Below are 27,573 nucleotides of genomic sequence, written 5' to 3' on the forward strand. Positions count from 1 at the left end.
TGGGACTGGCTTAATTCACTCAGCATGATGTTTTCCAGATTCCTCCATTTTGTTGCAAATGACCTGATTTCATTGTTTTTGACTGCTGTATAGTATTCTATAGAGTACATGTCCCATAATTATATTTGTTTTGTTTTTTTGAGTCTTTGAGCAAGTTTCAGTTTACTTTTCAGAATGGTCTCCAATTCACCTTTTGCTCAGTTAATAATGCCTTCATGAATTTCATATTTTTCTTTTCAGATTTTAGTTGTATTTTCAAATAATGGTTAATGTATTAGTAATTTTTCTGTACCCTAAAGTGTTTTTAGTATTTATATGATATTTGAATTTTTCTTATTTTATATTTCATGCAAAATTCATTTCCATTCATGAATGCCAATTTTAACTATTTAACAATGTTTTCACCATTTTTAGTATGCATCATTTATATTTAAGGAGCATTCCTTATTTAAAAATTACCAATGGTGCCAGCGTAGTGGAGTAGCAGGTTAAGCTGCCACCTGCAACTCCAGTGTCCCATATGGACACCGGTTCATATCCCAGCTCCTCTACTTCCAATCCAGCTCTCTGCTGATAATCAGAGTTACCATTATATATTTGATATTATTTACCCTAATATACTGCCAGTGCTGTTTCCAAAATTTGAAAAATACTTCTTTATCACTATGAACAGAGGATCATAATCAGAGGATACAAAATGAGTGATTTAAATTATAACCATTTGCTGTTTCTACCAATCCATTTTAAAAAAATCTACTCCTTAATCTTCCAGCGATCTTCTTCTCACTGCCATTGTCCTGTAATCAAAAAGGTCCACACAGGGTTCTTTGATAAAAATTGCAGAAGGAAAGGTCTCACTAAATTGCAGCAGCAAACCACAATGCTGAGATTTTAAAGAAATTATACAGGTTTGTGTCAGACAACTTTAGATTCCAAAATCTGTTTTGCTACATACTAGCTACCTGGCTACAGATAATTAAGTTCCCTCATCTGCAAAATGGAAAAAAAAATCTTTTTTAGCATTTAGTAGATAGCATATATGAAAATACTGATACATAGCATCCTTTAAATGGTGATCTATTTTGCTTCTCTAACTCTCTTTCAATACACAGCTATTAAGCACTACAAACTCAAACATTATGGTGGAAATTCGGGGAGATAAGGAGGACAAAGACCTGAATAAGACATAGACTAAAGAAGTGTGTAGATCAGATAGGAAAGTTAAAACGTGCATACCAACAGATAACCATTTAGTCTAATGACATGCAATAAAAAGTTTTCCCTGCTGAATTGACTGAGTTGGCCAACTCTGTAGTGGAAGTGTTTTATTTCCATTTTGACCAGCTCTGCCTTCCCAGATGAAAGGCAGGCCAAGAGTCAGCTTGGGACAGGCAGGGATGTCTTGTGCTCAGGAAGAGGTGACCTTCTCCAGGTAGAGAAGCAGAACCTCAAACCCCTAGGAACATGTGCACAGTAAAAACATACTCTAAAGAAAAGGGTTTCTACCAGAAGACAGGCCCCAAACAGCAAGTGTTAGGGGTTCTGAAACAACTCCTAGAGTAAGAGTCTCTCAAGAAAACAAAAAAAAGAAGATTAATGGGGGCCAGTCTTATTGCATAGTGGGTAAGCTGCTGCCTGCAATGCCAGTAGCCCATATGTCCAAGGACTATAAACAATCATCAAATCTGAAAATGTCAATTTCACTCCTATACATTACATTTTTGGTACTCTATCAGTTATATGGTATTTGTGTTTGTGGGACTGGCTTATTTCACTAAGTATAATGGTTCCCAGTTGCATCCATTTTGTTTCAAAAATGTTACACACACACATAAATAATTTCTTTATCCAGTTATCAGTTGATGGGCATGTGAGTTGATTCTATATCTTATCATGCACATGATACTTCTATGCCTGACTTTGTATTTAACATAATGTTCTCAAATTTAATTCATGTTGCTGCAAATGACAGAATTTAGTTCTTTTTAATTGATTAGTAATATTACAATGTGTTCATATGCCACTTTTTAAAATTCTATTCATCTATTTATGAACACCATAAGATTGATTCTGTATCTTGGCTATTACTTGGGTATAGATGTCTCTTTGTCATATTGGTTTCATTTATATATGTGTTTCACTTATATATCCATCCAGTAGTGGGATTGCTACTGAGATCCCAAGCTTTCTAAAGTTCATTGCATGGTAAAAGCACCTACTGTTGAATCATGGATTTATTGGTCTTTTTTTAAAATATTTACATATTTATTTGAAAGAGTTGCAAAGAGAGAAGGACAGACATTTTCCATTCACTGGTTCCACTCCCCAGATGGCTGCAACAGCTGAGGCTGGACCAGACCAAAGCCAAGAGACAGAAGCTTCTGGATCTCCCACGTGGGAGGGCCTAAGTACTTGGACTATGTTTTCTCAGGCCATTAGCAGAGAGCTAGATTGGAAGTGAAGCAGCCAGGATATGAACCAAAAATGTAATGTATAGAAATGAAATTGACATTTTCAGATGTGATGATTGCTTATAGTCCTTGTCTCTACTGTTTAGGAACAGTGTTTTTATTCTTCTTACTATTTGTTGAAGTCTTTACTTGGTGTAGGATTAATCTTATGAGTATAAAGTAAACTGAAGTAGACCATTGTAAAAAGTAAGAGAAGGAATAGATAAGAAGGAGGAGGAAGCAAGCATGGCAGCTTGAGGTGGGGAGGAAGTTAGAGTGGGAAGTATCACTATGTTCCTAAATCTGCTTGTATGAAATGCATTGTTTGTTTACCTTAAATAAAAAATAAGAAGTACCATGTGTTTTCACTTAAATGCATAAGATAAAAAGTCAAGTTTTGACAAGTAGAATAGTGGTTACCAAAGCTCAGAAATGATGAGGGGAGTGGGTGGAATGGAGAAAAGATGGTTAGATAGAGGAAAATCTTGTAATGTTCTAAATCATTGTAGTGATAATAACAGATTGTACATTTTAAAATAGCTAGTAGAGAGGATTTTGAATGTTCCCAAAACAAAGAGATGATGAATGTTTAAGATGATAGATACATCAAATATCTTAAACTGATTATTACATGTTGTATATATGTATTGAAAATCAGATTGTAATACATAAACATGTATGATTACTATATTGATTAGAATTTTTTTATAGGTAGACCCAGGCCTACAGAGGTCGTTCCAGGTTACTTTTTACCCCTTTGTCCCCGACACTCTCCTCTTTCTTTCTTTCTGTTTTTCTTTCTTTTTTTTTTTTTTTTTTTTTTTTTTTTGACAGGAAGAGTTAGACAGTGAGAGAGACAAAGAGAAAAGTCTTCCTGTTTTCCATTGGTTCACCCCCAAATGGCCGCTACAGCCAGCATGCTGCACCGATCTGAAGCCATGAGCCAGGTGCCTCCTCCTGGTCTCCCATGCGGGTGCAGGGCCCAAGCAATTGGGCCATCCTCCACTGCCTTCCTAGGCCACAGCAGAGAGCTGGACTGGAAAAGGAGCAACCGGGACAGAAACCAGTGCCCCAACCAGGACTAGAACCTGGGGTGCCGGTACCGCAGGCGGAGGATTAGCCTAGTGAGCCATGGCACCGGCCTATTGATTACAATTTTTTAAAGATTTTTTTTTATTTTATTTATTTATTTTTTTTTTGACAGGCAGAGTGGACAGTGAGAGAGAGAGGAGAGAGAAAGGTCTTCCTTTGCCGTTGGTTCACCCTCCAATGGCCGCCACGGCCAGCGCTGCGGCCGGTGCACCACGCTGATCTGATGGCAGGAGCCAGGTGCTTCTCCTGGTCTCCCATGGAGTGCAGGGCCCAAGCACTTGGACCATCCTCCACTGCACTCCCTGGTCACAGCAGAGAGCTGGCCTAGAAGAGGGGCAACTGGGACAGAATCTGGCACCCCAACCGGGACTAGAACCCAGTGTGCCGGAGCCACAAGGCAGAGTATTAGCCTAGTGAGCCACGGCACCGGCCAAAGATTTTTTCTTTAAATGTCTACAGCAAAGAAATTCTCCAACTTACCTCCAAACTAATGACTCTGAGAATCCTGGTTGTACTATGACTATTTAGTTTGTCCAATTCTGTGAGACAATTTACTCACTGGTATAAATCAGAGGCCCAACAAAACACTACAATACACTTCTTTCCACTCCAACATTGAATGTTGTTGGAGGATGCATTGGGCAATGTATTAATCAGAAGAACCCACGTTTCAAATCTTCTATAAGACTTAGTATTTGCAACTAGTGAGAAATCTCTTTTATCCAAATTAATTCCTGTTCCCACCTCAATATAGTTGGGTTTGCTTGTTTTTAAACACAGTACCAGATATCTCAAAGTCAAGTTAGCTTTCTATGTATGTCTGCGTTTTCTCCAAGTACCAGATAGAGATGGTGGGGGAAGTTTGCTAAATTTAGACAAGAACCTTATAGATATTACATAAATATTATATACAATGAGTGACAATTGTCTTTCTAAAATTAAAAATAATGTATATTTTCCTTCCTTTGTAGATTAGATGCAAAATTCATTGACTGATAGAGAAAGGCAAAAATGACTTTCAGGCTCCACATATAAACAAGGCACAGTATAAGATGAGCAAAGCAAACAACATCAATTCGTGCAGATACAGTTTCTTCTCTTCTTGTGCTTGTCTTACATATTAGTCAGCTTCTTTTCTCTATAATAGAGATCCAAGTGTTGTTTATGAAAGAAGAAAGTTTATCTTAGCTCACAGTTCTGAAGGATCATAGTCCAAACTTAGGTAGAGTAGCCCCAGTGGTCTGGTACCTGATGAGGTCAGTAGAGAACGGAATGAGGACAGAGGAAGAATCACATGGTGAGCCAGAGCAAGAGAGAGAGAGAAGAGAGAGAGAGAGAGAGTTTGGCACAACTTGGCTTTTATAATCAACCCTCATTCAACAACTACCTTCTTGCGACATGCCCCAATGATCTGAAGACTTCCCACCAACTCCTCCTCCTGCATGCCATAATTGGATCCAGTTAATTAATCTTCTAACTTTAAAGAACAAACTTTCAACACATGGGCCTTTGGAAGATATCCAAACTAATACCCAAACTGTAGCACCCTGCACCATTATGAGAAATACTGTAATGTCTTTCAAGTGCTAGGCTCTTTCATTTACATTAGTTAATCTATTTCACTTTTATATGAATGTGGGAAATTGAGTCCTTAGAAAATAAATAATTTCATTTTAAACCATGTAGCTTATACGTAGCCTAGCTTGTGCTGAGACTCTGAGTTGTCCAACTCCAAAATTTCTACTTTTTATCATTTTTCCAGCCCTTTCTTCCAATTTTCCCATTTCATACTGGTCGATTCTACCTACCACCTTGCCTAGTTCTGCCATTAATAAAGTATTATTCTTTTATTATATACAGGTTTGCCATATACCTAGATTAACTGAGAAGATAAATGGATATACTATATAACTAGAATATTTAAAGCCACAAAAATTCAATTTTTATTTTTTTGTTTTGTTTTTTTTTATTTTTTTTATTTATTACAATGGCTTCCCCCCATAACTTCCCTCCCACCCGCAACCCTCCCCTTTCCCTCTCCCTCCCCCCTTCCATTCACATCAAGATTCATTTTCAATTCTCTTTATATACAGAAGATCAGTTTAGCATATATTAAGTAAAGATTTCAACAGTTTGCACCCACATAGAAACACAAAGTGAAAAATACTGTTTGAGTACTCGTTATAGCCTTAAATCACAATGTACAGCACATTAAGGACAGAGATCCTACATGAGGAGTAAGTGCACAGTGACACCTGTTGTTGACTTAACAAATTGAGATTTCTGTCCTCTAATTCACTCTTTTTTTGTTTTTGTTTTTTTTTTTAACTTTTATTTAATGAATACAAATTTCCAAAGTACGATTTATGGATTACAATGGCTTCCCCCCCCATACCGTCCCTCCCACCCACAACCCTCCCCTTTCCCACTCCCTCTCCCCTTCCATTCACATCAAGATTCATTTTCGATTATCTTAATATACAGAAGATCAGCTTAGTATACATTAAGTAAAGATTTCAAAAGTTTGCTCCCACACAGAAACATAAAGTGAAAAATAATAGATGATTTTTTTTAAATGATGATGAAATCAGATCAGACCTATTATCATGTTTAATCCCAGTGAGAGTCAAGTTGGGAGTTGATAATTTCTTTTTTTTTTTTTACAGAGGATCAATTTAGTATGCATTAAGTAAAGATTTCAACAGTTTGCACCCCCATAGAAACACAAAGTGAAATATATTGTTTGAGTACTCGTTATAGCATTAAATCTCAATGCACAGCACACTAAGGACAGAGATCCTACATGAGGAGTAAGTGCACAGTGACTCCTGTTGTTGACTTTACCAATTGACACTCCTGTCTATGGCATCAGTAATCTCCCTATGCTCCAGCCATGAGTTTCCAAGGCTATGGAAGCCCTCTGAGTTCTCCGATTCTTATCTTGTTTAGACAAGGTCATAGTCAAAGTGGAGGTTCTCTCCTCCCTTCAGAGGAAGGTACCTCCTTCTTTGAAGACCTGTTCTTTCCACTGGGATCTCACTCACAGAGATCTTTTGCCAGAGTGTCTTGGCTTTCCATGCCTGAAATACTCTCATGGGCTTTTCAGCCAGATCCGAATGCCTTTAGGGCTGATTCTGAGGCCAGAGTGCTATTTAGGACATCTGCCATTCTATGAGTCTGCTGAGTATCTCACTTCCCATGCTGGATCACTCTCCCCTTTATTTATTCTATCGGTTAGTGTTAGCAGGTACTAGACTTGTTTATGTGCTCCCTTTGACTCTTAGTCCTTTCATTATGATCAATTGTGAACTGGAATTGATCACTTGGAATAGTGAGATGGCATTGGTACATGCCACCTTGATGGGATTGAATTGGAATCCCCTGGTATGTTTCTAACTCTACCATTTGGGGCAAATCAGCTTGAGCATGTCCCAAATTATACATCTCTAGAGACCTGTTTAGACCATATATTCTGAGTTATTTAAGCACAAATGTTCCTTGATTTATAATAGGTTTACATCTCAATTAATTCATCATAAATTGAAAATATGATAAGTTGAAAATGCATTTAACACATCTACTGTATGTAAAAACACAGGTTACACAAGTACACTGTGGAATATTAGTTGTTTCCATCAGGATCATGTGGTTGACTGGGAGTTGTGTGTGGCTCATTATCTATTGCTGCACATCTCTATCACAGGAAGAGATTAAAGCATAAGAGATTGAAGTATAAATTTGAAGTCTTGTTTCTACTCAATACACATAGCTTTAATATCATTGTAAAGTCAAAGGACAAGCTTCATAAGTTAGGGACAATCTACAGTTATTTTTTCATGTAAAGATGATCCATTTTCAAGCTGATGAAGGATACGAATGGGACAGGTGATTAGGTCAACATCTTCTAGGGAGTATGGTCAAATGTTTCAAAATCTGTGGTACTGAGCCAAGGTACTGGAATAAAGAGTGGGTTGTGAGCATGCTTATGAGAGAAACTTCAAAAGCTTCTGTTCCAAACTTAGCTATTTAAAACAACATGAATTTATTATACTGCAGTTTACATGGTTTCTTAGTGTAAGCCTAACTGGGTTCTCTGCTTGAGAATTTCACACAGGGCTGCAATTAAGGTGTCAGTTAGAGCTGCGGTCTCATCTGAAGTCTTGACTGGGGAAGATGATTCCAACGTTACTCAAACAGCTGTCAGCAGGAATCATTTTCTGAGTGCTCTTGCACTTAGGGCTCAGTTGCTCAGGAGGGTCCTCGCCATATAAACTTCTCCAGAGAGCATCTCAAAATAGGGCAGTTGGTTCCTTCAAAGGGAGGAAGTGAGAGGGCAAGAGAGAGTCCAGTGAAAGAGAAAGAGTGCTAGCAGATGGAAGTCATCATCTCTTATAACATCATCACTAAAATGACATCTCATCACTTTTCCCCATTCCGTATTTCACAAGCAAGTCACAATATTGAGAGTGCACTCAAGGGGAGGAGATTACACACATATGTGAGTCCCAAGAGGATGGATTCACTGGGATCCATGCCACAAACTACCTACTACACCCCCCAGGAGATTTTAATTCACTCTCTCCCCTCTTCCTTCATCTTTGGTTCTTTTCTTTCTAAATGACAGACTGATTCATTGCCTGCTTAAACCCTTACTGAAAACACTTGAGAAAAAACTTTAATCAGCCAATTTAGAATTGGTTTGTGGCGAAGGCAAAAGATGTGAGGATTTTGCTCTTGTTCGTTGTTTTGAGAATACAAAGAGCTAACAAGAAGTAAGGAGATTTGAATTCCTAGTGCAAATGTAGCGTTATTTCTTTCATCTACACCATTTCGTTTCTCTACAGACAGAGGTTTTAATAGTTGGACATGCGTTAAATACTTCTGAATCTGCCCAGTCATTAACAAAAATTAATGGTCATTCTGTTCAGTTAATCTTTCAACAGAGACTATAAAAAGCTATTCGCTATCCTGTTCAGTTAGATAGCGTGTACAAATCACCTAAACAATAAGATTAATACTTTAGTTACTCTTTTTAAAAGAGCCCACAAATTATTTCTGTACTTCGGTTTCCATAGTTACAAATCTTTTTGAGCTGCTCGGGATAAGCTGATGCACAAGGGAGATCCTGCACTGATTTATACGTTCTGAACAATTCCAGAGTCTGCTTGTTTATGGGAACCTGAAAGGAAAAAAAAAGTATTCAAGGGTAGCATTGTTCTGGCTGCTACTGTCATTCTCAAACCACCTTTAAAATCTGAGTGAAATCTCCTTAAAAATCTAAATGGCAATGCTGGCAATCCAGATATTAGCACAGGAAAAATACTTTTAGTAAATTCCAGAATCGTTTTAAAGATCTGTTTGAGGAGGAGGTGCAATTCCCCGACCCCATACACAGCTCATACAAATATTCCTTATGGGGACACCACAAATTCTTTCTTTATGAAGGAGAAATTCTATAAGGCAATTCATTTCTAAATTTTGTATATGTTTGGGTTTGCTCCTGAGCCACCCATCTTTCTTGAGCCCCCTTGCTGAACGCAAAATAAGATAAGTTCCTGTCTTGATCTCCCTGGCCAGCAGGAGTAGCAGAAGACACCTGATTCAAGCTCACTGAGGCTACTGAGGAGGCCATGGACGGGACATTGGACTCTGCCAGGGCAATGTTGCCAAGGAGTCAGAAAGTTCACAAAGCTTCACTGAACTTCTAGAGTGTTTTGTCCAGTTCAGCACCCATTTCTTGGGGTTCATTGGGTCTTTGGAGGCTTTCCTCAAGGTAACACTATGATTCTTCATGTTCTGCATTTCCTTCAGTGGACTCCAACCCACTTGAAATTCCAGTGGTGACTCCTACCTTATAGGGCTCTGAATAGCACTTGGCTCCTTTCCCAGCACACCCACTAAGTGCCTGACACAGGAGTTTCTTTTGGCTTCCCAGTGCCATGCCCTTCTCTGACTCATTCTTCCACTAGTTATTCTCTTTCTGGAATATCTTTCCCCAACCCTTCAGTATTTCTTCTTTCACGTCCCAGTTCAAGTGATACACACCTACAGAGAAATTCTCTGACCAGTAGAAAACTCCATTTCCTAGTATAAAAACTCATTCATTTTGTTCATAGCCCTGAATCTATTTTTTATTCATTTGCTTACTAATTCCCTAGCATGACATAACCTTTTTCAGGACAGAGCCACACCTACTTTGCTGATTATTATATACAGTCAGTGTTTGGCACAGCACCTGAAATATAGGACTTAATGACTACAAATTAATTGAGATCAGTCTAACAGTCGAAGTAACTCTAACTTATGCTTTTAAAAACAAGATAATCTGAGTGTGTGTATGTTTTACATGACAATTTCCAAGAAAATATTGAGGCTGAACCTAATAGGCATATATTTAGAGAACTATGAAAAGTTTTAAAATGTGTTAAAAGAAAAATGTTTACACAGTCTTATCCTACTTATTTGTTACACTTTTAATGAAAACAGCTCCCATTTAAGAGAAGAGTAGGAATAAAGATTAGGCTTGCTTTTGTTTAGGTTGTATGTGTATGAATCTTTGTAAATTACAGACCATGTCTTAAGGGAGTATTGTTACTGCTAAAAGAGTCCAAAGAGAAGAGATCATTCTAGCATCCAGATAATTCTGCTGGCATTCCAGGTATTCTTAAGAAAAAATACACCGAAAAGCCAAGGAAGGAGTTGCTGTTCATACAAGAGTTAAATGTCGCTCCCCCTCTTCGTGGAGGAGCGACACTAGACCCTGCGCTGTTCTTTTGTCTGCTCAGCCCTCCCCGGGTTTGCTGCTGGTTCTTCCCAGGTTGGCTACAGTCCCTTCCACCTCCGTGGAAGGGCGGTTCCCCCTGCCACTTTCCCCACTTCCACGGGGGAGCAGCACACCGCCGGCCGGCTCTCTCAGGGGTTGCTCAGGTGTTCCTTCAGACAGATGTTCCTGGTGCATGTTGTCTCTCTCCTCCTTTATAGTCCTCTTCCGCCAATCCCAACTCTGCTACCCACACGCTGAGTACGCTGCCCTCCTGCAATCAGAAGCAGGTCCTGCTGTTTATTGGTTGAACTGGAGGCAGCTGTGTAGAAGCTGTTTCCTCCTCTCCCAGCGCCATATTGTGGGAGAGCAGATGCATAGAATAAGTCTTAATTCCAGTAACTTAGTCTAGTCCGAGTTGCTCCCCACAGTTAAATTCACTTACATTCATGAAATCTATGAATATTATTACATTTGACACATATTAATGAAGTAGAAAGTATTTTGTGTGCTGCCAATACTTTATCATTTATTTCCCCTTTTATCTAGCTCCTTTGAGTGCAAAAGAAGATGATTTACTGGGGACAGGTGAATCAAAGTAAAGAAGTTTTGTGTTCAATGTCTGGCTTAATCACTGTCTAGCCATATGACCTTGTGCCTCCTTCTTTGCAATGGTTAAGGACAAAGCTTACACAATTAATGCTACTTCTTACTGTGATCACCTCAGCTCTGGTAGACAAATTTCAGTAACTGACTCACCATCTTGATGCTTTGTCTGGTATTGGAATCCTAGATCCAAGATCTAAATCTAAGATCTCTATCTTGTCTCTGATATTCCAAAGGACTAGAATCTATCTCTATCTTGTTGTCTCTGATATTCCAAAGGACTAGAATCTATCTCCTAAATCTTGATATTATGGTTGGTTTGTCATTTCTGCCAAATTTTTCCACTGGCAGCTGGCTTGCTGGACTCTACCTATTACCTGCCGCCAAGTCCTGTGAATTCTTGTTACATCCACCTGAAAGTAGACCTCCCAGATGGTGCCTGCTGGTGTCCTGCCAGAAGATGATTCTCTCTTCCTGTCACCTACTCACTACCAGCCCACACTGCCTGCTGCATCCTGCCATGTTCCATTTCTAATCCACCCCATACTTGACCTATCTGGATAATCAGCGTACCCTTCTCTCCCTGTCCTTTATACTATCTATCACACTCTTCACTTAAGATGATTTCTCTCCCACCTTATGCCAAGTAATGACAATAATTGCCTCACTGATATCTCTGACATCCCAGATCACTCAGCCCTTTTGTTCACCTGATGAATCACCCTGTTAGTCTTTAAAGGAGACTTTGGGAACATGGCCATATTAGAAAAGCTTTAGCTAAAATAGCTAATATTGAATTGCTTGGCCGGCGCCGCGGCTCACTAGGCTAATCCTCTGCCTAGCGGCGCCGGCACACCAGGTTCTAGTCCCGGTTGGGGCACCGGATTCTGTCCAGGTTGCCCCTCTTCCAGGCCAGCTCTGCTGTGGCCAGGGAGTGCAGTGGAGGATGGCCCAGGTGCTTGGGCCCTGCACCCCATGGGAGACCAGGAAAAGCACCTAGCTCCTGGCTCCTGCCATCGGATCAGCGCGGTGCGCCGGCCGCAGCGCGCCAGCCGCGGCGGCCATTGGAGGGTGAACCAACAGCAAAGGAAGACCTTTCTCTCTGTCTCTCTCTCTCACTGTCCACTCTGCCTGTCCAAAAAAAAAAAAAAAAAAAAAGATTGAATTGCTTATCCAGGTGTTCAAAATCCTCTCAATCTGACACTCATCTGCCTTCCCCTCTACCTACATGAGCCCTCTGCCCCTGCTAGAAAAGCCTTGGTAATGACTTTCTAAAATTGCTTTACATATCCCCTTTTTCTTGCTCTTGAGTATTACAGTCTGGTAAATTATAGTATCCCCTCAATCCTCCCTAGTTACTGGAGTCCTATTCATGCTTCTTTAACTTGAAGTCTTGTTCTACCTACCTGAAAGACATCCCAGAGAGTGAAAGGAAGGATCATCTCTTGGCAACTCACCAAGAACTAATGCAACCATTTTCCTGTCACTTATTTGCTACCTTCCCACATTGCCTCCTGCAAACAGTCATACCCCCATTTCTATTGAAAAGATACTTTTGAGTAACCAGCACTTGTCAGACACAACATCAATGAGTGGGTATTCAAAGAGATACAGAACTCTCTCTTCTGAAAGTGTTTATTGCCTGAGTAATAGAGAGACAACAGAAAGAAGGAGTTTACAAATCCTACCCAGTACCAAGAGGAGAATAAACAGGCAGAGATTAAAGAAGGAGTAGATTCTCCATCTAAATCTATATTTAGAAGCTCCTGGCTCCTGGCTTCAGATTGGTTCAGTTCTAGCTATTGTGGCCATTTAGGGAGTGTACCAGCTGATGGAAGACCTCTCTCTCTGTCTGTTCCTCTCTCTGTAACTCTAATTCTCATCGCTTCTCAGCCTTTTGGCTAAGATCAAGTGTAATAACTCTAATTCTCAAATAAATAAACAAATATTTTAAAAAAACAGGTCATCATATCATAAATAGACACTAGCATGGTCAGTTACAAATAATAGAAACATTTTAAAATTTCTCCAACGTGACCCTTGTTATTAATATTCTTGATTCTTCCTCTACTATCAGGTGTGTAGAAATCACAAAATTTAAATTCTTCGTCTGTATCACTAGAAGCAGATTCTTTCTCTCTACTCCCCCTTTCTAACTATAATATTTTTAAAATTATTTCATCATTTCTTACCTCCTCTCTTTCATGCTGGAAGCACCTACCTTTACAAAATGTAGCATTTAATCCATTCCACAAATACTTCTTTTTGGTAGATACTGGATATGCCACCACACCTCCCTTTAGAACCTACACACTCATTACCACACTTTCAAGAAATATCGGTAGCTAATGATCATTGCAACTTGTCCAAAAATTAAACCCTGTGAAAGGGAACTGGCTTTCCCAACATTTATTCCCCTTCCAGGACAAGACCACACCAAATAATTGGTACATAAATAGGTAAAATGCTGATTCTCATTCTCTGCATTCAGGGTAACATTGCTTGTCCATTACAGCTCCAAAGCAACCTGTAGAATAAGTCAAGAAGCTGTTTGCAGCTGTATACTGTTCAACTTCTCTTTGGCTCACTGGTATTGATCCCAAATAGCAACTCCCTACTAAACTTTCTGCATATAATTCTCAGAATCTCAGAGGCTACTTCTTAAAGAATCCAACTTATTTGATTACTCAATGACAACCATGACTCCAGGAAGGGTAGTTATGAAGTGAGGTTAATGTTTTAGAACTGTTGCGTACATTCCATATGACAAGAGCAAAGTTGTGGCTGAAGAAGATGCACAGGACAAGAAATACTCTGGGTCATGGAAGCTCAGTAGTCTAGTTCTGGAGGCAGGGCAGCCTTCCATGGGGAGAGGATTGCTGGTTCCCCATCTGACCCAATCCTCAAGGATTTAGTAAAAAATAAATAAATAAATAAATAAATAAATAAATAAATAAAGTGGTCTTGTTTTACTTAGTCCAGTAATTTATAGATCCAGAAAGTTGTGACATTTCTTCTTCTTTGGGAACTTAAAAAATAAAATTAATTTCCTGGTACCAAAGTGGTGACAACCACAGTTCTTTCTAGAAATAAAGGAACAGACTAGATGATGTTTCAAAGTTCTTTCCAGGCAAAAACTCATGTCCGTATTTAAACTGATGTACAAATTGAAATAGAAGCTATTTTAGTCCTGACGGCAAATGCATTAAGCTTCTCAATACATTTGCTTTGGGTATTTCCTGGTAAGAGGACTATTTATTGCAGACATGCATTGTCTCCCAATATCTTAAACCTACAACTTGGAACTATTTTCAATACAATTTTATGGTTAATAAGACTGGTAAATGCTGATAATCAATTATAAATCTGTGTTGAAGCCACAGATCTGTTACTTAAGAAGGGTTGCTGAGCAGTAGCTGTCAGCAATTTTATTAAAAGAGATTATAATGATTTTCTCCTGGCAAACAACAAGCCTACTGTATCATCCCAGAATACTTTAAATGGATGTGGGTTTACAACTCCTAAGGATAAAATTAAAATATGCACCTTCCTCACACCAGTATTATCTATCAAAATGACAGTGTGTCCATTTATCTTATAGCTTAAAATGGCACAGTGATGATAATTACTTTAATCTATTTTTTAGTACACCATAAGATGCTTGAACTACTGATGCAATTTTGAAGTTAATCTTTATTTATAGTCAAGTCTCCTGTGGTGTAGTGATTGGTCATTCATAAAAAAGTCAAGTAGAATATCTATTCATAGACCATACCAATGAGGCATAGATCCTCAATTTAGAAGGAAGAAGTAGAATAATAAAGAAAACTTGTTAATTTCATCTCAAACTTGTCATACAATTTCATAGATTCACCTTCATGTAAATAAAGTTTATCTCTCTTTTTATTAGAAGAGCAGCTCTCCCGACTGACAATACAATCTGGGTGTAAGAAGGGCTCATTCTTTTACCATTTATTCAACGTGCATCCTGTATGTGTGTTCTATGGGCCAGCAAGATGAAAACTACTGCAAATAAAGCCTAAATATAAAGAACCCTGAGTTACAGATTCCATCTGAACAGAAACCTTGGCTGGTTTGTTCATTATTCTATTCCAATGATAGAAAAGTAGACACTCAATAATTATTTGTTAAGTGAATAAACAGGATACAGTTTCTGGATTCAATAATTTTATGAACTAATAGAAACATTATGACCTGAAGGAAATCTTATGATTTATAGGAATATAAGAGAATTACAGATAGGTGTGGTTTTCATAGCCTGACATAGTGCTTACAAACAATCTATCTGTAGCCAGATCAGGTCCTTTCACCAAATGGTTTTAGTGCTTCTGTTTCATTAACCAGGAAGCAGGCACAATCACATTTGATGAATAGTTGTAAATAACATATTATATGAGGAGAGTCTTCCCAAAGTTAATGGAAAATATGTAGTATGAAAAATCTATACATGGATTTCAAACTTTTTTTGCATCAAAGATATTATAATTCAATTTTCTCATGAACTTTTTTTAGTACTATGTGTGTGTGTGTGTGTGTGTGTGTGTGATGGCTAGAAAATTTGCTGTCACATAATGGGCAGTCCACTCATTCAATCAAGAAAAATTTGTATTGTGTGGCTTCTATAAGCCAGAAACAATTCCAGGTCCTGGAGATGCAGAGAAGCAGGGAACAGAATAAACTAATTACTGTGCTGTCGGGGACCACGCAGCATGTGACCTCTTAGTGGAAAGACAGGGCTAGACAGGCCAGACCAGATAGTACTGATAATGCAACCTTGTGTGACCTCATGCCTTAAGACCTTGTAACCTTTCCCCTACTTGCACAAGCATTGCAGCTACAAGATAAACTCCCCTTCCTTCCCCCGCCCAACACCCTGCCTCTATGATATATAAGTGTGTGGTTGAAAAATAAAGTTGCAGCTTGATCAGCACCTGTCTTGCTGCCATCTTTGTGTCTCCTGTCCCTTTCATTTCTCCTTCTAGGTGCTCGGCCCCAGTTGCTGTCCCACGGAACGGGACACTGTGCCCCCTGAGAATCTAGATTTTGTTAGTGTGTAAGGATAAAAATGCTTTGAAAAAAATTAACCAGAGGGCATGGAACAGAAAGTTCAACGATTGTGAGCAGTGCTGTTCGGAGAGGATGTTGGGAGAGGACTCTGATAGCGCAATGTCTGAGCTGAGACCTGGATAAAATGAAAGAGTGAGCTTTGTGGCCACAAGGAGAAAGAAAATTCGATGAGGGAGAAGAAAAGTCCAAGGCCTCTGAGACAGGAACAGAATGGCAACATAGGCATTGGAAAGCAGCCAGCAAGAGACAGCAAGAGAGGATGGGAAATGAGATTAGAGAGGCAGCAGCCTTCCAAACCATAAAGACTTTTGTAGGTGACAAAAGAACTTTGATTTTTATTCTCAAAGGATGAGAAGCCATTGGAGGGTTGTGAGAACAGGAACAACATGATTTTTCATGTTTTTAAAAAAGATTGGTTGCTGTAGCGAGCCAAAGGTAGAAGCAGGAAAACATTGCTGAGATGTTAATGCACTTTGTCAACAGCTTAGTGTTTGAATCAAAATATTTCACGAAGACTGAATAAAGCTGAATGAATAGCATGGCATTTAGATGGAGCTCAGTGTTAAGCTTTTTTTTTTTTTTTTTTTTTTTTTTTCCCCATATTGGGTGCTCTACCATGGGAAAGGCCATCTGCCCCTGCACTCTTATTGTTCCAAACCTGATCAAGTACCGGTTTCCTTACTGCCTGACCCTCAATGTTGAAGATACAAAGGGACTTGTGACAGACCATTCCATTCTAGATAATAGAGGCAATTTCATGAATCAACTGGTTGAATCTGAGAGCAATTCAAGGAATTGCAACAAAATGAGAGTAAACATGAAGCAGTGCCGGCATCTTATATGGGAGCCGATTCCAGTCCCCACTGCTCCACTTCCAATCCTGTTCCCTGCTAATGGCCCCAGAAAGCAGTGGAGGATGGCCCAAGTCCTTGGGCCCCTGCACTCTCATATGAGACCCAGAAGAAGCTCCTGGCTCCTGGCTTCAGATGGCCCAGGAGGCTGTTGCTGCCATTTAGGGAGTGAACCAGTAGGTGGGAAATCTCTTTCTCTCTCTCTAACTCTGCCTTTCAAATAATTAAATAAATAAGTTTCTTAAAAATGCATATTATGTACTTTACCATTTCCTGAGTTCTTTTAATGTGTGAAGGCACCTGTTTTTTCAAGTTGTCCCTCAAAAAGTGACAGAAGACTCCTATCTGATCTTTACTTAATAAACTCATCACACAGTTCCACCATTCTCCTCAAATGTGCTCAAGGTGGGAGCCAGGCCTGTTTGACAGAACACTGACTAAAGTATCACTTAAGGACCTCCAACTTGCCTCTACATTCCCCAGGCCAGGTATGTTTAACCTTATGGAACAAGATCAGAGAGTGTTGATCCGGAACATTTTCTTTCAAGTCTCTTGTAAGTGCAAGGAATACTGCCTTTATTGAGTATTTTCTCACCTTCTTTGCATTTTCGCCACAACTACCCTGTTCTGAGGCACTAGAAACCTAAAACCCAAGGCTTGTTGGTAGCAGAGTAAGTTGTTGAATGAATGTAATTTTCCCAGATTCATGTTTTAACTTACCATATGACCAGTATTAACTTCATCTTTATGAATGAAAATTTAAATTTAGAGGGATTAATGACTTATTCAAGATTACAGCATCAACACATTGCAGAGCCAGGATGAGAATCCAGATTTTCTGCTCTAACTCTAGAGGTATTTCAATGATGTACACCATTTTTTCATGTCTTGGATTTTCCATTCACTTAAATATAACAGCAACCCTAAAATTGTGTCATGAAATTAGTTAATATTTACAATTAAAAGAATGTTTTCATTTTTTAACTTTATTACAAAATAATGTATTATTACAAAATAATATATTTACATATAATTTTATCCTACCATTTTCAAAATTGATTATAATCACCCCACAATTGTAACTTTATACTTATAATCTCCAATAATGCCATGTGTAAATTTAGAGGTTGATAATCATTTCTATGAAAATAGGAAAAATAACATTTTCAATGTAGAAAATGTCCTAACCATTACTCTGATATTATGATATCTAGCATATCTCCCAAAGTGCTTTCCAGTTTTCTGGGAATGTTTCCACAGCTGGGTCTAACCCCAGGGCTGCTGGAAAAGATCTATTGTAGATTCTGTATTTGAAAATAATTAACCTAAAGAGAGTAAACAAGGACAAGAGCAAGAGCGAGTTCCCTTGGTAGACACAAGCATTAACATTTGACTCATGGTAACGAGGTAGTAGTGACACTCTAACAGTATTAACAGAGAATCTTTTATATTTGCAGTCCATAAGCACTTTCTGCTTACTTCCTGTCCCCATTCAAAATTCACTGACTTTTGGTTTGGGTTTTGTAAACAACACAGAATTCTCCTAAGAACCAATTACAGTATCAAAATAATATTATAGATTAATTTGGGGAATCTGCAGGGAGAAATTTCAGATTTTTCTTGGGTCACAATATTATCAAAAAACAAAGGTTTTCCAGATACCTTGTAGTCAGTATTATATAAGCATGGTTATAGGTGAAAGCTACATGTCAAATCTATGAATATGTACTCAAAGAATACTTTAATGCATATATAAAAATAAAAATACATGTGGGGCCGGCACTGTGGCGCAGTGGGTTAATGCCCTGGCCTGAAGCGCTGGCATCCCATATGGACACCGGTTCTAGTCCCGGCTGCTCCTCTTCTGATCCAGCTCTCTGCTATGGCCTGGGAAAGCAGTAGAAGATGGGTCAGGTCCTTGGCCCCTGCATCCATATGGGAGACCTGGAAGAAGCTCCTGGTTCCTGGCTTCGGATAGGCCCAGCTCCGACTGTTGTGGCCATCTGGGGATTGAATTATTGGATGAAAGACCTCTCTCTCTCTCTCTGCCTCTCCTCTCCCTGTGTAACTCTGACTTTCAAATAAATAAATAAATATTTTAAAAAATAAAAATAAATGCAGCCAAATGGATCGTCCCACAATGTAAGTATTGAGGCCATTATCTCATTTTTAATGTATACATGTCACTCCTTCAATCTTATACTATCCTCCTTGAGGATACTTTTGCTCTAATGAAATATCTGGATCACTACCCAACTGATTTTGAAGACTACCAGTCAATGAGTTAATCATCTGTCTTTGTCATGTCATAGTACATCAGGGTGAGTCCTAACACAATTGGCCATTGATTAATGCAAAACCCAAAGAATTCTGTAAAGAAATTTCAATTCTAGGAATAAACAGCTCATATGTCATTTAAAAATAACTAAAGACAATAATGTGTTGAAATATCTTTTAAAATGATTGCCTGAGGGAGTAATACAGTAAAGAATGCCCAAAAGCTATAAATGCCCAGAAAACACCTGGGAAATAAAACAGGCATGAAATCAGGTTTACCCCAGGAAACTGCTACTCAACAATGATGATTTTTAGCTTTTCTTTTGATGCCACCATATAACATAGGAAATAGAAAATAAAATCAAGGACTACTCAAAATGAGAAGTCTAATAGAAGACTTCTACATAAAGTTGATAAAAATTGTAGAAGATGAATGAGTATGAACCAATTTTTCTAAGCAGAAGGGTCAGAAAGTAAACTTACCTCTCTAAAGCTTCTTGATCAATAAACAAAATTTAGTAGTTATAATCTGCATTTTTATGTGAATTATTATGCAGTCAATGACGATTTGTAAATAGAATTCACTTTGCAGGCAACTGATAGAAGCCTCTAAGGTTGTAATTGTATCTAGTCTTTAAAGAATTATTACAGCTGACATTCTATAAACACAATCCATAGAAGAAAACTGTGATATATGTGAACATGTAGGCTGAAATTAGTAACGGCTAGCAAAAACAAGATATCAGCAAATATTTCAGATATTATACGTTATCAGAAAAAGTATGTAAAATGAATATGTTTCATATGTTTCTGTAAAATAGTTATTGAAACGTGAGCAAGGGATAAGAAAGTATAGAAATTAAACAACAAAATTTGAAATATTGAAATATTTTTTCAAATGAAAAATAAAATAATTAAACTTTAGAACTTGGTTACTAAGGGGGAAATTAGATGTAGCTGAAGAAAAGCTCAGTGAATTAGAAAATAAATTAAATAGATTTTTAAAAGATTATCGTGAAAGTAGATGAAAGATGCAAATATGTGGAAAACATGAAAGAGGTTAGGATGAAGTAAGAAGCACTATCATATCCAATTAGAGAATTTCAAAGATATAACAGAAAATAGTCAAAACAAAGCAAATAATTTCCTAAACTGTTGAAAGACAAAATCTATGAAAACCAGAGATTTTCTTACAAAGAAAATACTTATATAATCAATTTATATAATTAATTTTTGAGAAAATAGAAAATACTTATATAATCAATTTACATAATTAATTTTTGGTGAGATTGTATGACACAGAGTACAAACATGATATTTACAGAAGCCTTAGATGAAAAAATGATTTTAAACTGATAGCTACAATATAATGTTCACAGAAAAAAAAATTTAATCCTTAACAAACAAATCAAAGCAATGAGACAATCCAAATGAAAGAAAGAAAAGATATAAATATGAAATTTTTGAAGAGTCAAAGATAGGAAGTATAAATTGTAATGCAAAAAAAAAATCCAAGTATATCAGTAATTATAAAAACACAAGCATTTCTGTTGAAAAACAAAACTATCTCTCCATGCTCTTTGAAAATTCAGCTATAAGTCATTGATGAGAGCCTGTCACCTGTAGACATGGGAATTTATATTTAAAAAAACAGACAAATAAAAACCAGAAGAAAACTGATGCTTCATTGTGAATACTGTATAAAATGGATTTGGAGATAAAGCACTACTATAATAAGAAAAATAACTGCTATTGCATTAAAGAGTCAACTGATTGGGAAAAATAGTTTTAAATATTTATGTATTTAATAAAATTTTATCAAATTATATCATCCAAATATTGACAGCTCTTCAAGGGAGATATATATATATTCCAACTACATGAAAGAAAATGATTAGACGTGTCTCAATCAAAAACAATAAAATCTATAAGGATTGGATAATGCTATTAATTAGCTTATTCAGAAGAGTATATTTAACATTATACTCAAAAACTAGAGACTATAAGTTTTTCAGCACACATGCAATATATACTAAAAGTTACCAAATGCCAAGTTACAAAGCAAGCCTTAACAAATTAATGATAAGCATGATACATTCCATATTTTCTGATCAAAACACAGTTTACAAAATCAAATATTTAGGGATAAATTTATGCAAAGAAGTTAAAGATCTCTACAATGCAAATTATAAAACTTTGATGAAGAGAAATCATTAAGGATACAAAAATTGAAAAGATATTCTTTGTTCACAGAACACATACCATCAAAATGTCTATACTACGTAAATCAATGCAATTCATTTGAAAGTAACAATGAGATTATTTACAGAAGTAGAAAAAAGCCTCTAAAGTTCATTTAGAATCACAAAACACCCAGAACAGCCAAAATATTTCTAAAGGGAAAAAAATCATCCTTTAAGTTACCTGATGTCAAAGCTACAAACCTACAAACCACAGTAACTGAAACAGTATGGTACCAGTAAGAAAACTGGAACATAGATCAACAGAACACAAGAGAGAACCCAGAAATTAATCCACAAATGTAAAGTCAATGATTTTTGACAAAGGAGCCAAGAACATACTTTGAAGAATGAATAGATTTTTTTTTTAATAAATGGCCTGGCAAAAGGAAATGTACATATGTAGAATAAAAAAATTTAGATCCCTGTCTCTAATCAGGTATGACTCAAAAGTATGAAACTGCCAGAAGAAAACAGCAGAAACAATTCACGACATTGGTGTAGCAGATGACTTCTTGGATAAGGTCCCAAAGGCACAGACAACAAAAGCAAAGCTAGAAAATGGGATTACATCAACCTCCGAAGCTTCTGTACAGCCAAAGAAACAATCAATAGAGTGAAGAGATATCCAACAGAATGGGCAAAAATATTTACAAGTCTGCTATCTGTAAAAGGATTAATATCCAGAATACATCATCAATTCCAAAAATTCAGCAACAAAACCAATCTAGTTAAGAAATAGACAAAGCAACTGAATAGTTTTCATAAGAAGAAATACAAATGGCAAAAAAAACAATGGTAAAATGCTAATAGTATTAGCCATTAGTGTAATGCGGAAAATGGGGATCTCTTATACACTGTTGATAGTAATGTAAATTAGTCCATCCACTGTGGAAAACAGTATGAAGATTTCTTTTTGAAAAACAGAAATAGGCCGGTGCCGCGGCTCACTAGGCTAATCCTCTGCCTGCGGCACTGGCACCCCAGGTTCTAATCCTGGTTGGGGCACCGGATTCTGTCCCCGTTGCTCCTCTTCCAGTCCAGCTCTCTGCTGTGGCCGGGGAAGGCAGTGGAGGATGATCCAAGTGCTTGGGCCCTACACCCTCATTGGAGACCAGAGGAAGCACCTTTCTGTGTGTCTCTCTCTCTCTCACTGTCTAGCTCTGCTTGTCAAAAAAAATGAAATAGATATAGACTTGCCATATGACTCAGTAATCCCACTACTAGGTATATACCCAAAAGACATGATCTCATTTTATCAGAGATATCTGCTCCAGCAAGTTTATAGCAGCACTGCTCACAACAGTCAAAAACAAAGAATCAACGGAGGTATTCAAAATCAGATGAGTAGATAAAGAAAATGTGGTGTAGATGCACAATGGATTACTATTCAACTATAAAAAATTAAATCCTGTCATTTGCAGCAAAATGGATAGACCTTGAGACACAATGTTGAGAGAATAAGACAGACACATACTTCATGTTCTCTCTTGTATGTAAGAGTTAAAGTTAGAAAAATAAAACTCACATTGAACATAGAATGTTAATCACTAGAGGCTTACAAGAGTGAGAGGGATAAAAGGAGTTCAGATCAAAAACTGGGTGCAGCTGGATGTGGTTCATTAATTGTAACAAATTATATTAACATGAGATTATTAATAGAGGAAATGGGGTGGGGCATATGGGAACTCTGTATTTCAATCTCACAATTTTTGTTTTATAAATTTAGAACTATTCTAATATTAAGTGGTACAAAAGATATCTAATTTGGGAAAAAACTATAATTAAGTAAGACATCAATGATCAAGGTAAAAATTTAGAATGCATATGAATTTTCAAAACATATTTTTATAAATTTATGGGCCAAAAACCAAACCATGAGTGTCAGAAACACTAACATACAAGTGCTTTTAAAATATCAAATAGTACAGGGCCGGCGCTGTGGCATAGTGGGTAAAGCCACCACCTGCAGTTCCAGCATTCCATATGGGCGCCAGTTGAAGTCCCAGCTGCTCCAATTCCAATCCAGCTCTCTGCATGGCCTGGCAGAGCAGTAGAAAATGACCCAAGTCCTTGGGCCCCTACAGGCACATGGGAGACCTGGAAGAAGCTCCTGGCTCCTGACTATGGATGGGTCCAGCTCCAGCCATTGCGGTCATTTGGGGAGTGAACCAGCAGATGGAAGACTTCTGTCTCTCTCTGCCTCTGCCTCTCTGTGATTCTGTCTTTCAAATAAAATAAATACATATTTTTAAAAAAATCAAATAGTACATGAATACATTAAATTTATGCTAGAAACGCAAAGTTGATTTGGTAGTAAAAAATCAATTAATAGGGTCAGTGCTGTAGCACAGCAGATTAAGCTGCTGCCCTAAGTGCTGGCATCCCATCTCAGGTTTGAGTCCTGGCTGCTCCACTTCCAATCCAGCTCCCTGGGAAAGCAGAAGAGGATGGCCCAAGTGCTTGGGCCCCTATACTCATGTGGGAGAACAGGAGGGGACTTCTGGCATTAGCCTGGCCCAGCCCTGGCTGTTGTGGCCATTTGGGGAGTGAACCAGGGGATGGAAGTTTCTTTCTCCATCTCTCCCTCTCCTTCATCTATAACAATGTCTTTCAAATAAATAAAGTAAATCTTTTTCAAAAAATCAGTTGATGAATATTTCCACAATAATCAACTACAGATTAAAAGATCAATTACTCATTTGATCACACTGATGCAGCAAATGCTTCCTATAATAGCCAATGTCAATATACTATATTTTTTAAAAAAAGCTACTTAATAAAATAGGAATGGAAAGAAATAGAAGAGTTCTTTCCTAGTGCAACAAAATCCTCTGAAAACAGGTTAAACATATGATATTCAAAGAATTTCCTTTAAAATCGAGAATAACTAAAAATGCATATCATCTTTGACATTCAATAGTGTGCTGGAGATCCTGTACTGTGCAGTAATATAAGAAAATAAACAGGGGTCGGTGAAGTAGCACAGCGGGTAAAGCTGCCACCTGCAGTGCCGGCATCCCATATGGGTACCAGTTCAAGTCCCAGCTGCTCCACTCTGATCCAGCTCTCTGCTATGGCCTGGGAGGGCAGTGGAGGATGGCAGCTTCATGGGAGACTTGAAGGAAGTTCCTGGTCCTGGCTTCAGATCGGCACAGCTCTGGCCCTTGCGGGCAGTTGAGGAATGAACCAACGGATGGAAAAGCTGTCTCTCTCTGACTCTCCTTCTCGCTCTGTGTAATTCTGACTTCCAATAAATAAAGAAATATAAGAAAAGACAAAAACAAAAATGCACAAAAAGTTGAAAAGGAAGAAGCAAGGCTGTAATTTTGTCAGATAATTAGACTGCCCACTTCAAATATAATATCCAATAAACTCTACATATGTGTATTCCAATGTTATTGGCCTAAACATATTGTTAACAAGAAATGATGAGAAACATATCTCAGATGTTATGAATACACATGTTTAGAAACAAATTTCCAGTGTTTCCAGAATCCCACCCATTTACTAACATAAAAAGATTCATTAAACTATTTTGTACCTTACCCGCTTGTAATTTGTAAAATACTTTGAAGTCAAGTATTGTGATGCCTCCAGGTTGATTATTTTTGCTCAAGATCACTTTGACTATTCTAGGTCTTTTATGATTGTGAGCTTTAGGATTTTTAAAAATTCTTTAAATAATATCTGTAGTTTGAAATGGATTGCATTGAATCTGTATACTTCCTTATATAGTATAGATATTTTAATTACATTAGTTCTTACAATCCGTAGGCATACACTACCTTTCCATTTTTGTGTCCTTGATGATTTCTTTCATTAGTGTTATAATTTTCGTTGTATAGGTCTTTCTCTCCTTTGGTTAAATTTATTCTATATATTTGATTTTTTTGGATGGCTATTGTGAATGGAATTTTTTAAAAATTTCTTTTTCAAAGTCCAGTCTCGGGGTGTCCGGGCTGCTGCAGCTGTCGGGAACTCCCAGTTTCAGGGAAAGTTTCAGGGAAAAAACTGCAGAGGAAACTCTTCCAGATCTAGTGAATGTGACACGGAGGACCTACGTGGAGGGGAAGGGTGCCCACGGCTTGGGAGCCCAGACACAAAGTCTATGCACCAGCGCTGGAAAGGGAGGTGAGGCGAAACCTCAATAGCCTGAGACATTGGCGGGGAAATGGCAGAAAGAGCCTAGAGGGAAAGAGGCTTAAAGCCCCGTTGGGGAAAGTTCACCAGGCTAACTATAGGAGAGAAAATAAATAAATAAAAGGGACCAGCATGGACACGAGTCTCTCTCTCCACTCACCTTACAAAGGCAAGCAAGACAAAGAGCAGGAGCCATTTTGGACATATGTAAAGCAGAACCCGCCATCAGCCAAGCAGAAAAACCTGACTCTGGTGGGGAGAAATAACAGGAGGTTAGGACCTAGTGAAGGTATGGAGCTAATGAACTGAGACTGTGAAAAACTGAGGGTGTGGGAGAGAACTCACGGCTCACACAAACTCGGTAAACTTGGCAACCCGGTGGGAGACTGCAGAAAGATTTGAGATTACACTGAGGACTGCATAGATACTTTGTGTGGTCCTTGGGGCAGAGCACATGAATATTATGTCCACAGGGGCCAGATTTCATACATTGACTACCCTCAATTCTGCTCAGCTGTGTGGAATTTCTTCCACTCTGAATTAAAAGAGAGAGAGAGAGAGAGAAGATTTACCACTCCCAACCTGGGTGAGTCACCTTTGGCACACCCTTAACCATGAAGAACCAAACAGAGCTCTCTGGCCACATCCATCATAAGCCTCTAAGGATCCATCAAAAGCAGACAGTCTAGTTAATCTAGAATCACAGTATAATGAGAAAAACCACTACATAGAAGAAACCAAAGAATATCTCCACAATGCCAAGCAACAAACACGGAAACCAAGGAAACAAGAAAAAGGAAGACATTATGACACACCCAAGTGAACAACATACCCCAATTCAAGATTATGAAGATGATGAGATAGAAGAAATGCAAGAAATGGAACTCAAAAAATTTGTAAGAACATTAAGAAGTTCTCAAAAACAAATTCTTGAACTACAGAAATCCATATTGGACAGGGTAGAAAATCTCTCTCACAAAAATGAAATATTAAGGAGGAATAAAAATGAAATGAAGCAAGTAGTAGAACATGAAACGGTGATAGAGAAGAGAAATCATAATGAAATGAAGAATTCAATAGATCAAGAGACAAACACACCAGTGCCGTGGTTCACTAGGCTAATCCTCCAGCTTGCAGCGCCGGCACACCGGGTTCTAGTCCCGGTCGGGGTGCTGGATTCTGTCCCGGTTGCCCCTCTTCCAGGCCAGCTCTCTGCTGTGGCCAGGGAGTGCAGTGGAGGATGGCCCAAGTACTTGGGACCTGCACCCATTGGGAGACCAAGATAAGTACCTGGCTCCTGCCATCAGATCAGCGCGGTACACCGGCTGCAGCGCACTGGCCACGGCAGCCATTGGAGGGTGAACCAATGGCAAAATGAAGACTTTTCTCCCTCTCTCTCTCTTTGTCCACTCTGCTGTCAAAAAAAAAGAGAGAGAGAGAGAGAGACAAAAACATTAGACAGCCTTAAAAACAGAATGAGTGAAGCAGAAGAGAGAATATCAGACTTAGAAGACAGAGAACAGGAAAGTATTCAATCAACCAAAGAAAAGAAGAGAAAATTAGAAATCTAAAAAATATTGTCGGGAATCTACAGGATACTATTATAAAACCCAACATTTGGGTTCTAGGAGTCCTGAAGGCATGGAGAGGAAGAAAGGATTAGAATGCCTTTTTAGTGAGATACTAGCAGAAAATTTTCTGGGTTTAGAGAAGGACAGAGACATCCTAGTACAGGAGGCTCATAGAACCCCTAGTAAACATGACCAAAAGAGAACCTCAACATGACATGTTGTAATTAAACTCACTACAGTGAAACAGAAAGAAAAGATCCTAAAATGTGCAAGAGAGAAAAGTCAGATTATTCTCAGAGGATCTCCAATTAGACTCACAGCTGACTTCTCATCAGAAACCCTACAGGCTAGGAGGGAATGGTGAGATATAGCCCAGGTGCTAAGAGAGAGAAATTGCCAGCACAGAATATTATATCCTGCAAAGCTCCCATTTGTGAATGAAGGTGAAATAAAGACCTTTCATAGCAAACAGAAATTGAAAGAATTTGTCTCCAC

The 27,573-nt window shown here is 38.2% G+C and overlaps 1 pseudogene; it reads left to right on the plus strand.

The window, feature by feature from the left end:
* Positions 1–12,789: 12,789 nt before the first annotated feature.
* On the plus strand, positions 12,790–12,880 carry LOC127492514 (U2 spliceosomal RNA; annotated as a pseudogene).
* Positions 12,881–27,573: the final 14,693 nt, after the last annotated feature.

This window comes from Oryctolagus cuniculus, chromosome 10 (genome assembly GCF_964237555.1).
Source record: "Oryctolagus cuniculus chromosome 10, mOryCun1.1, whole genome shotgun sequence".
Classification (NCBI taxonomy): Eukaryota; Metazoa; Chordata; class Mammalia; order Lagomorpha; family Leporidae; genus Oryctolagus; species Oryctolagus cuniculus.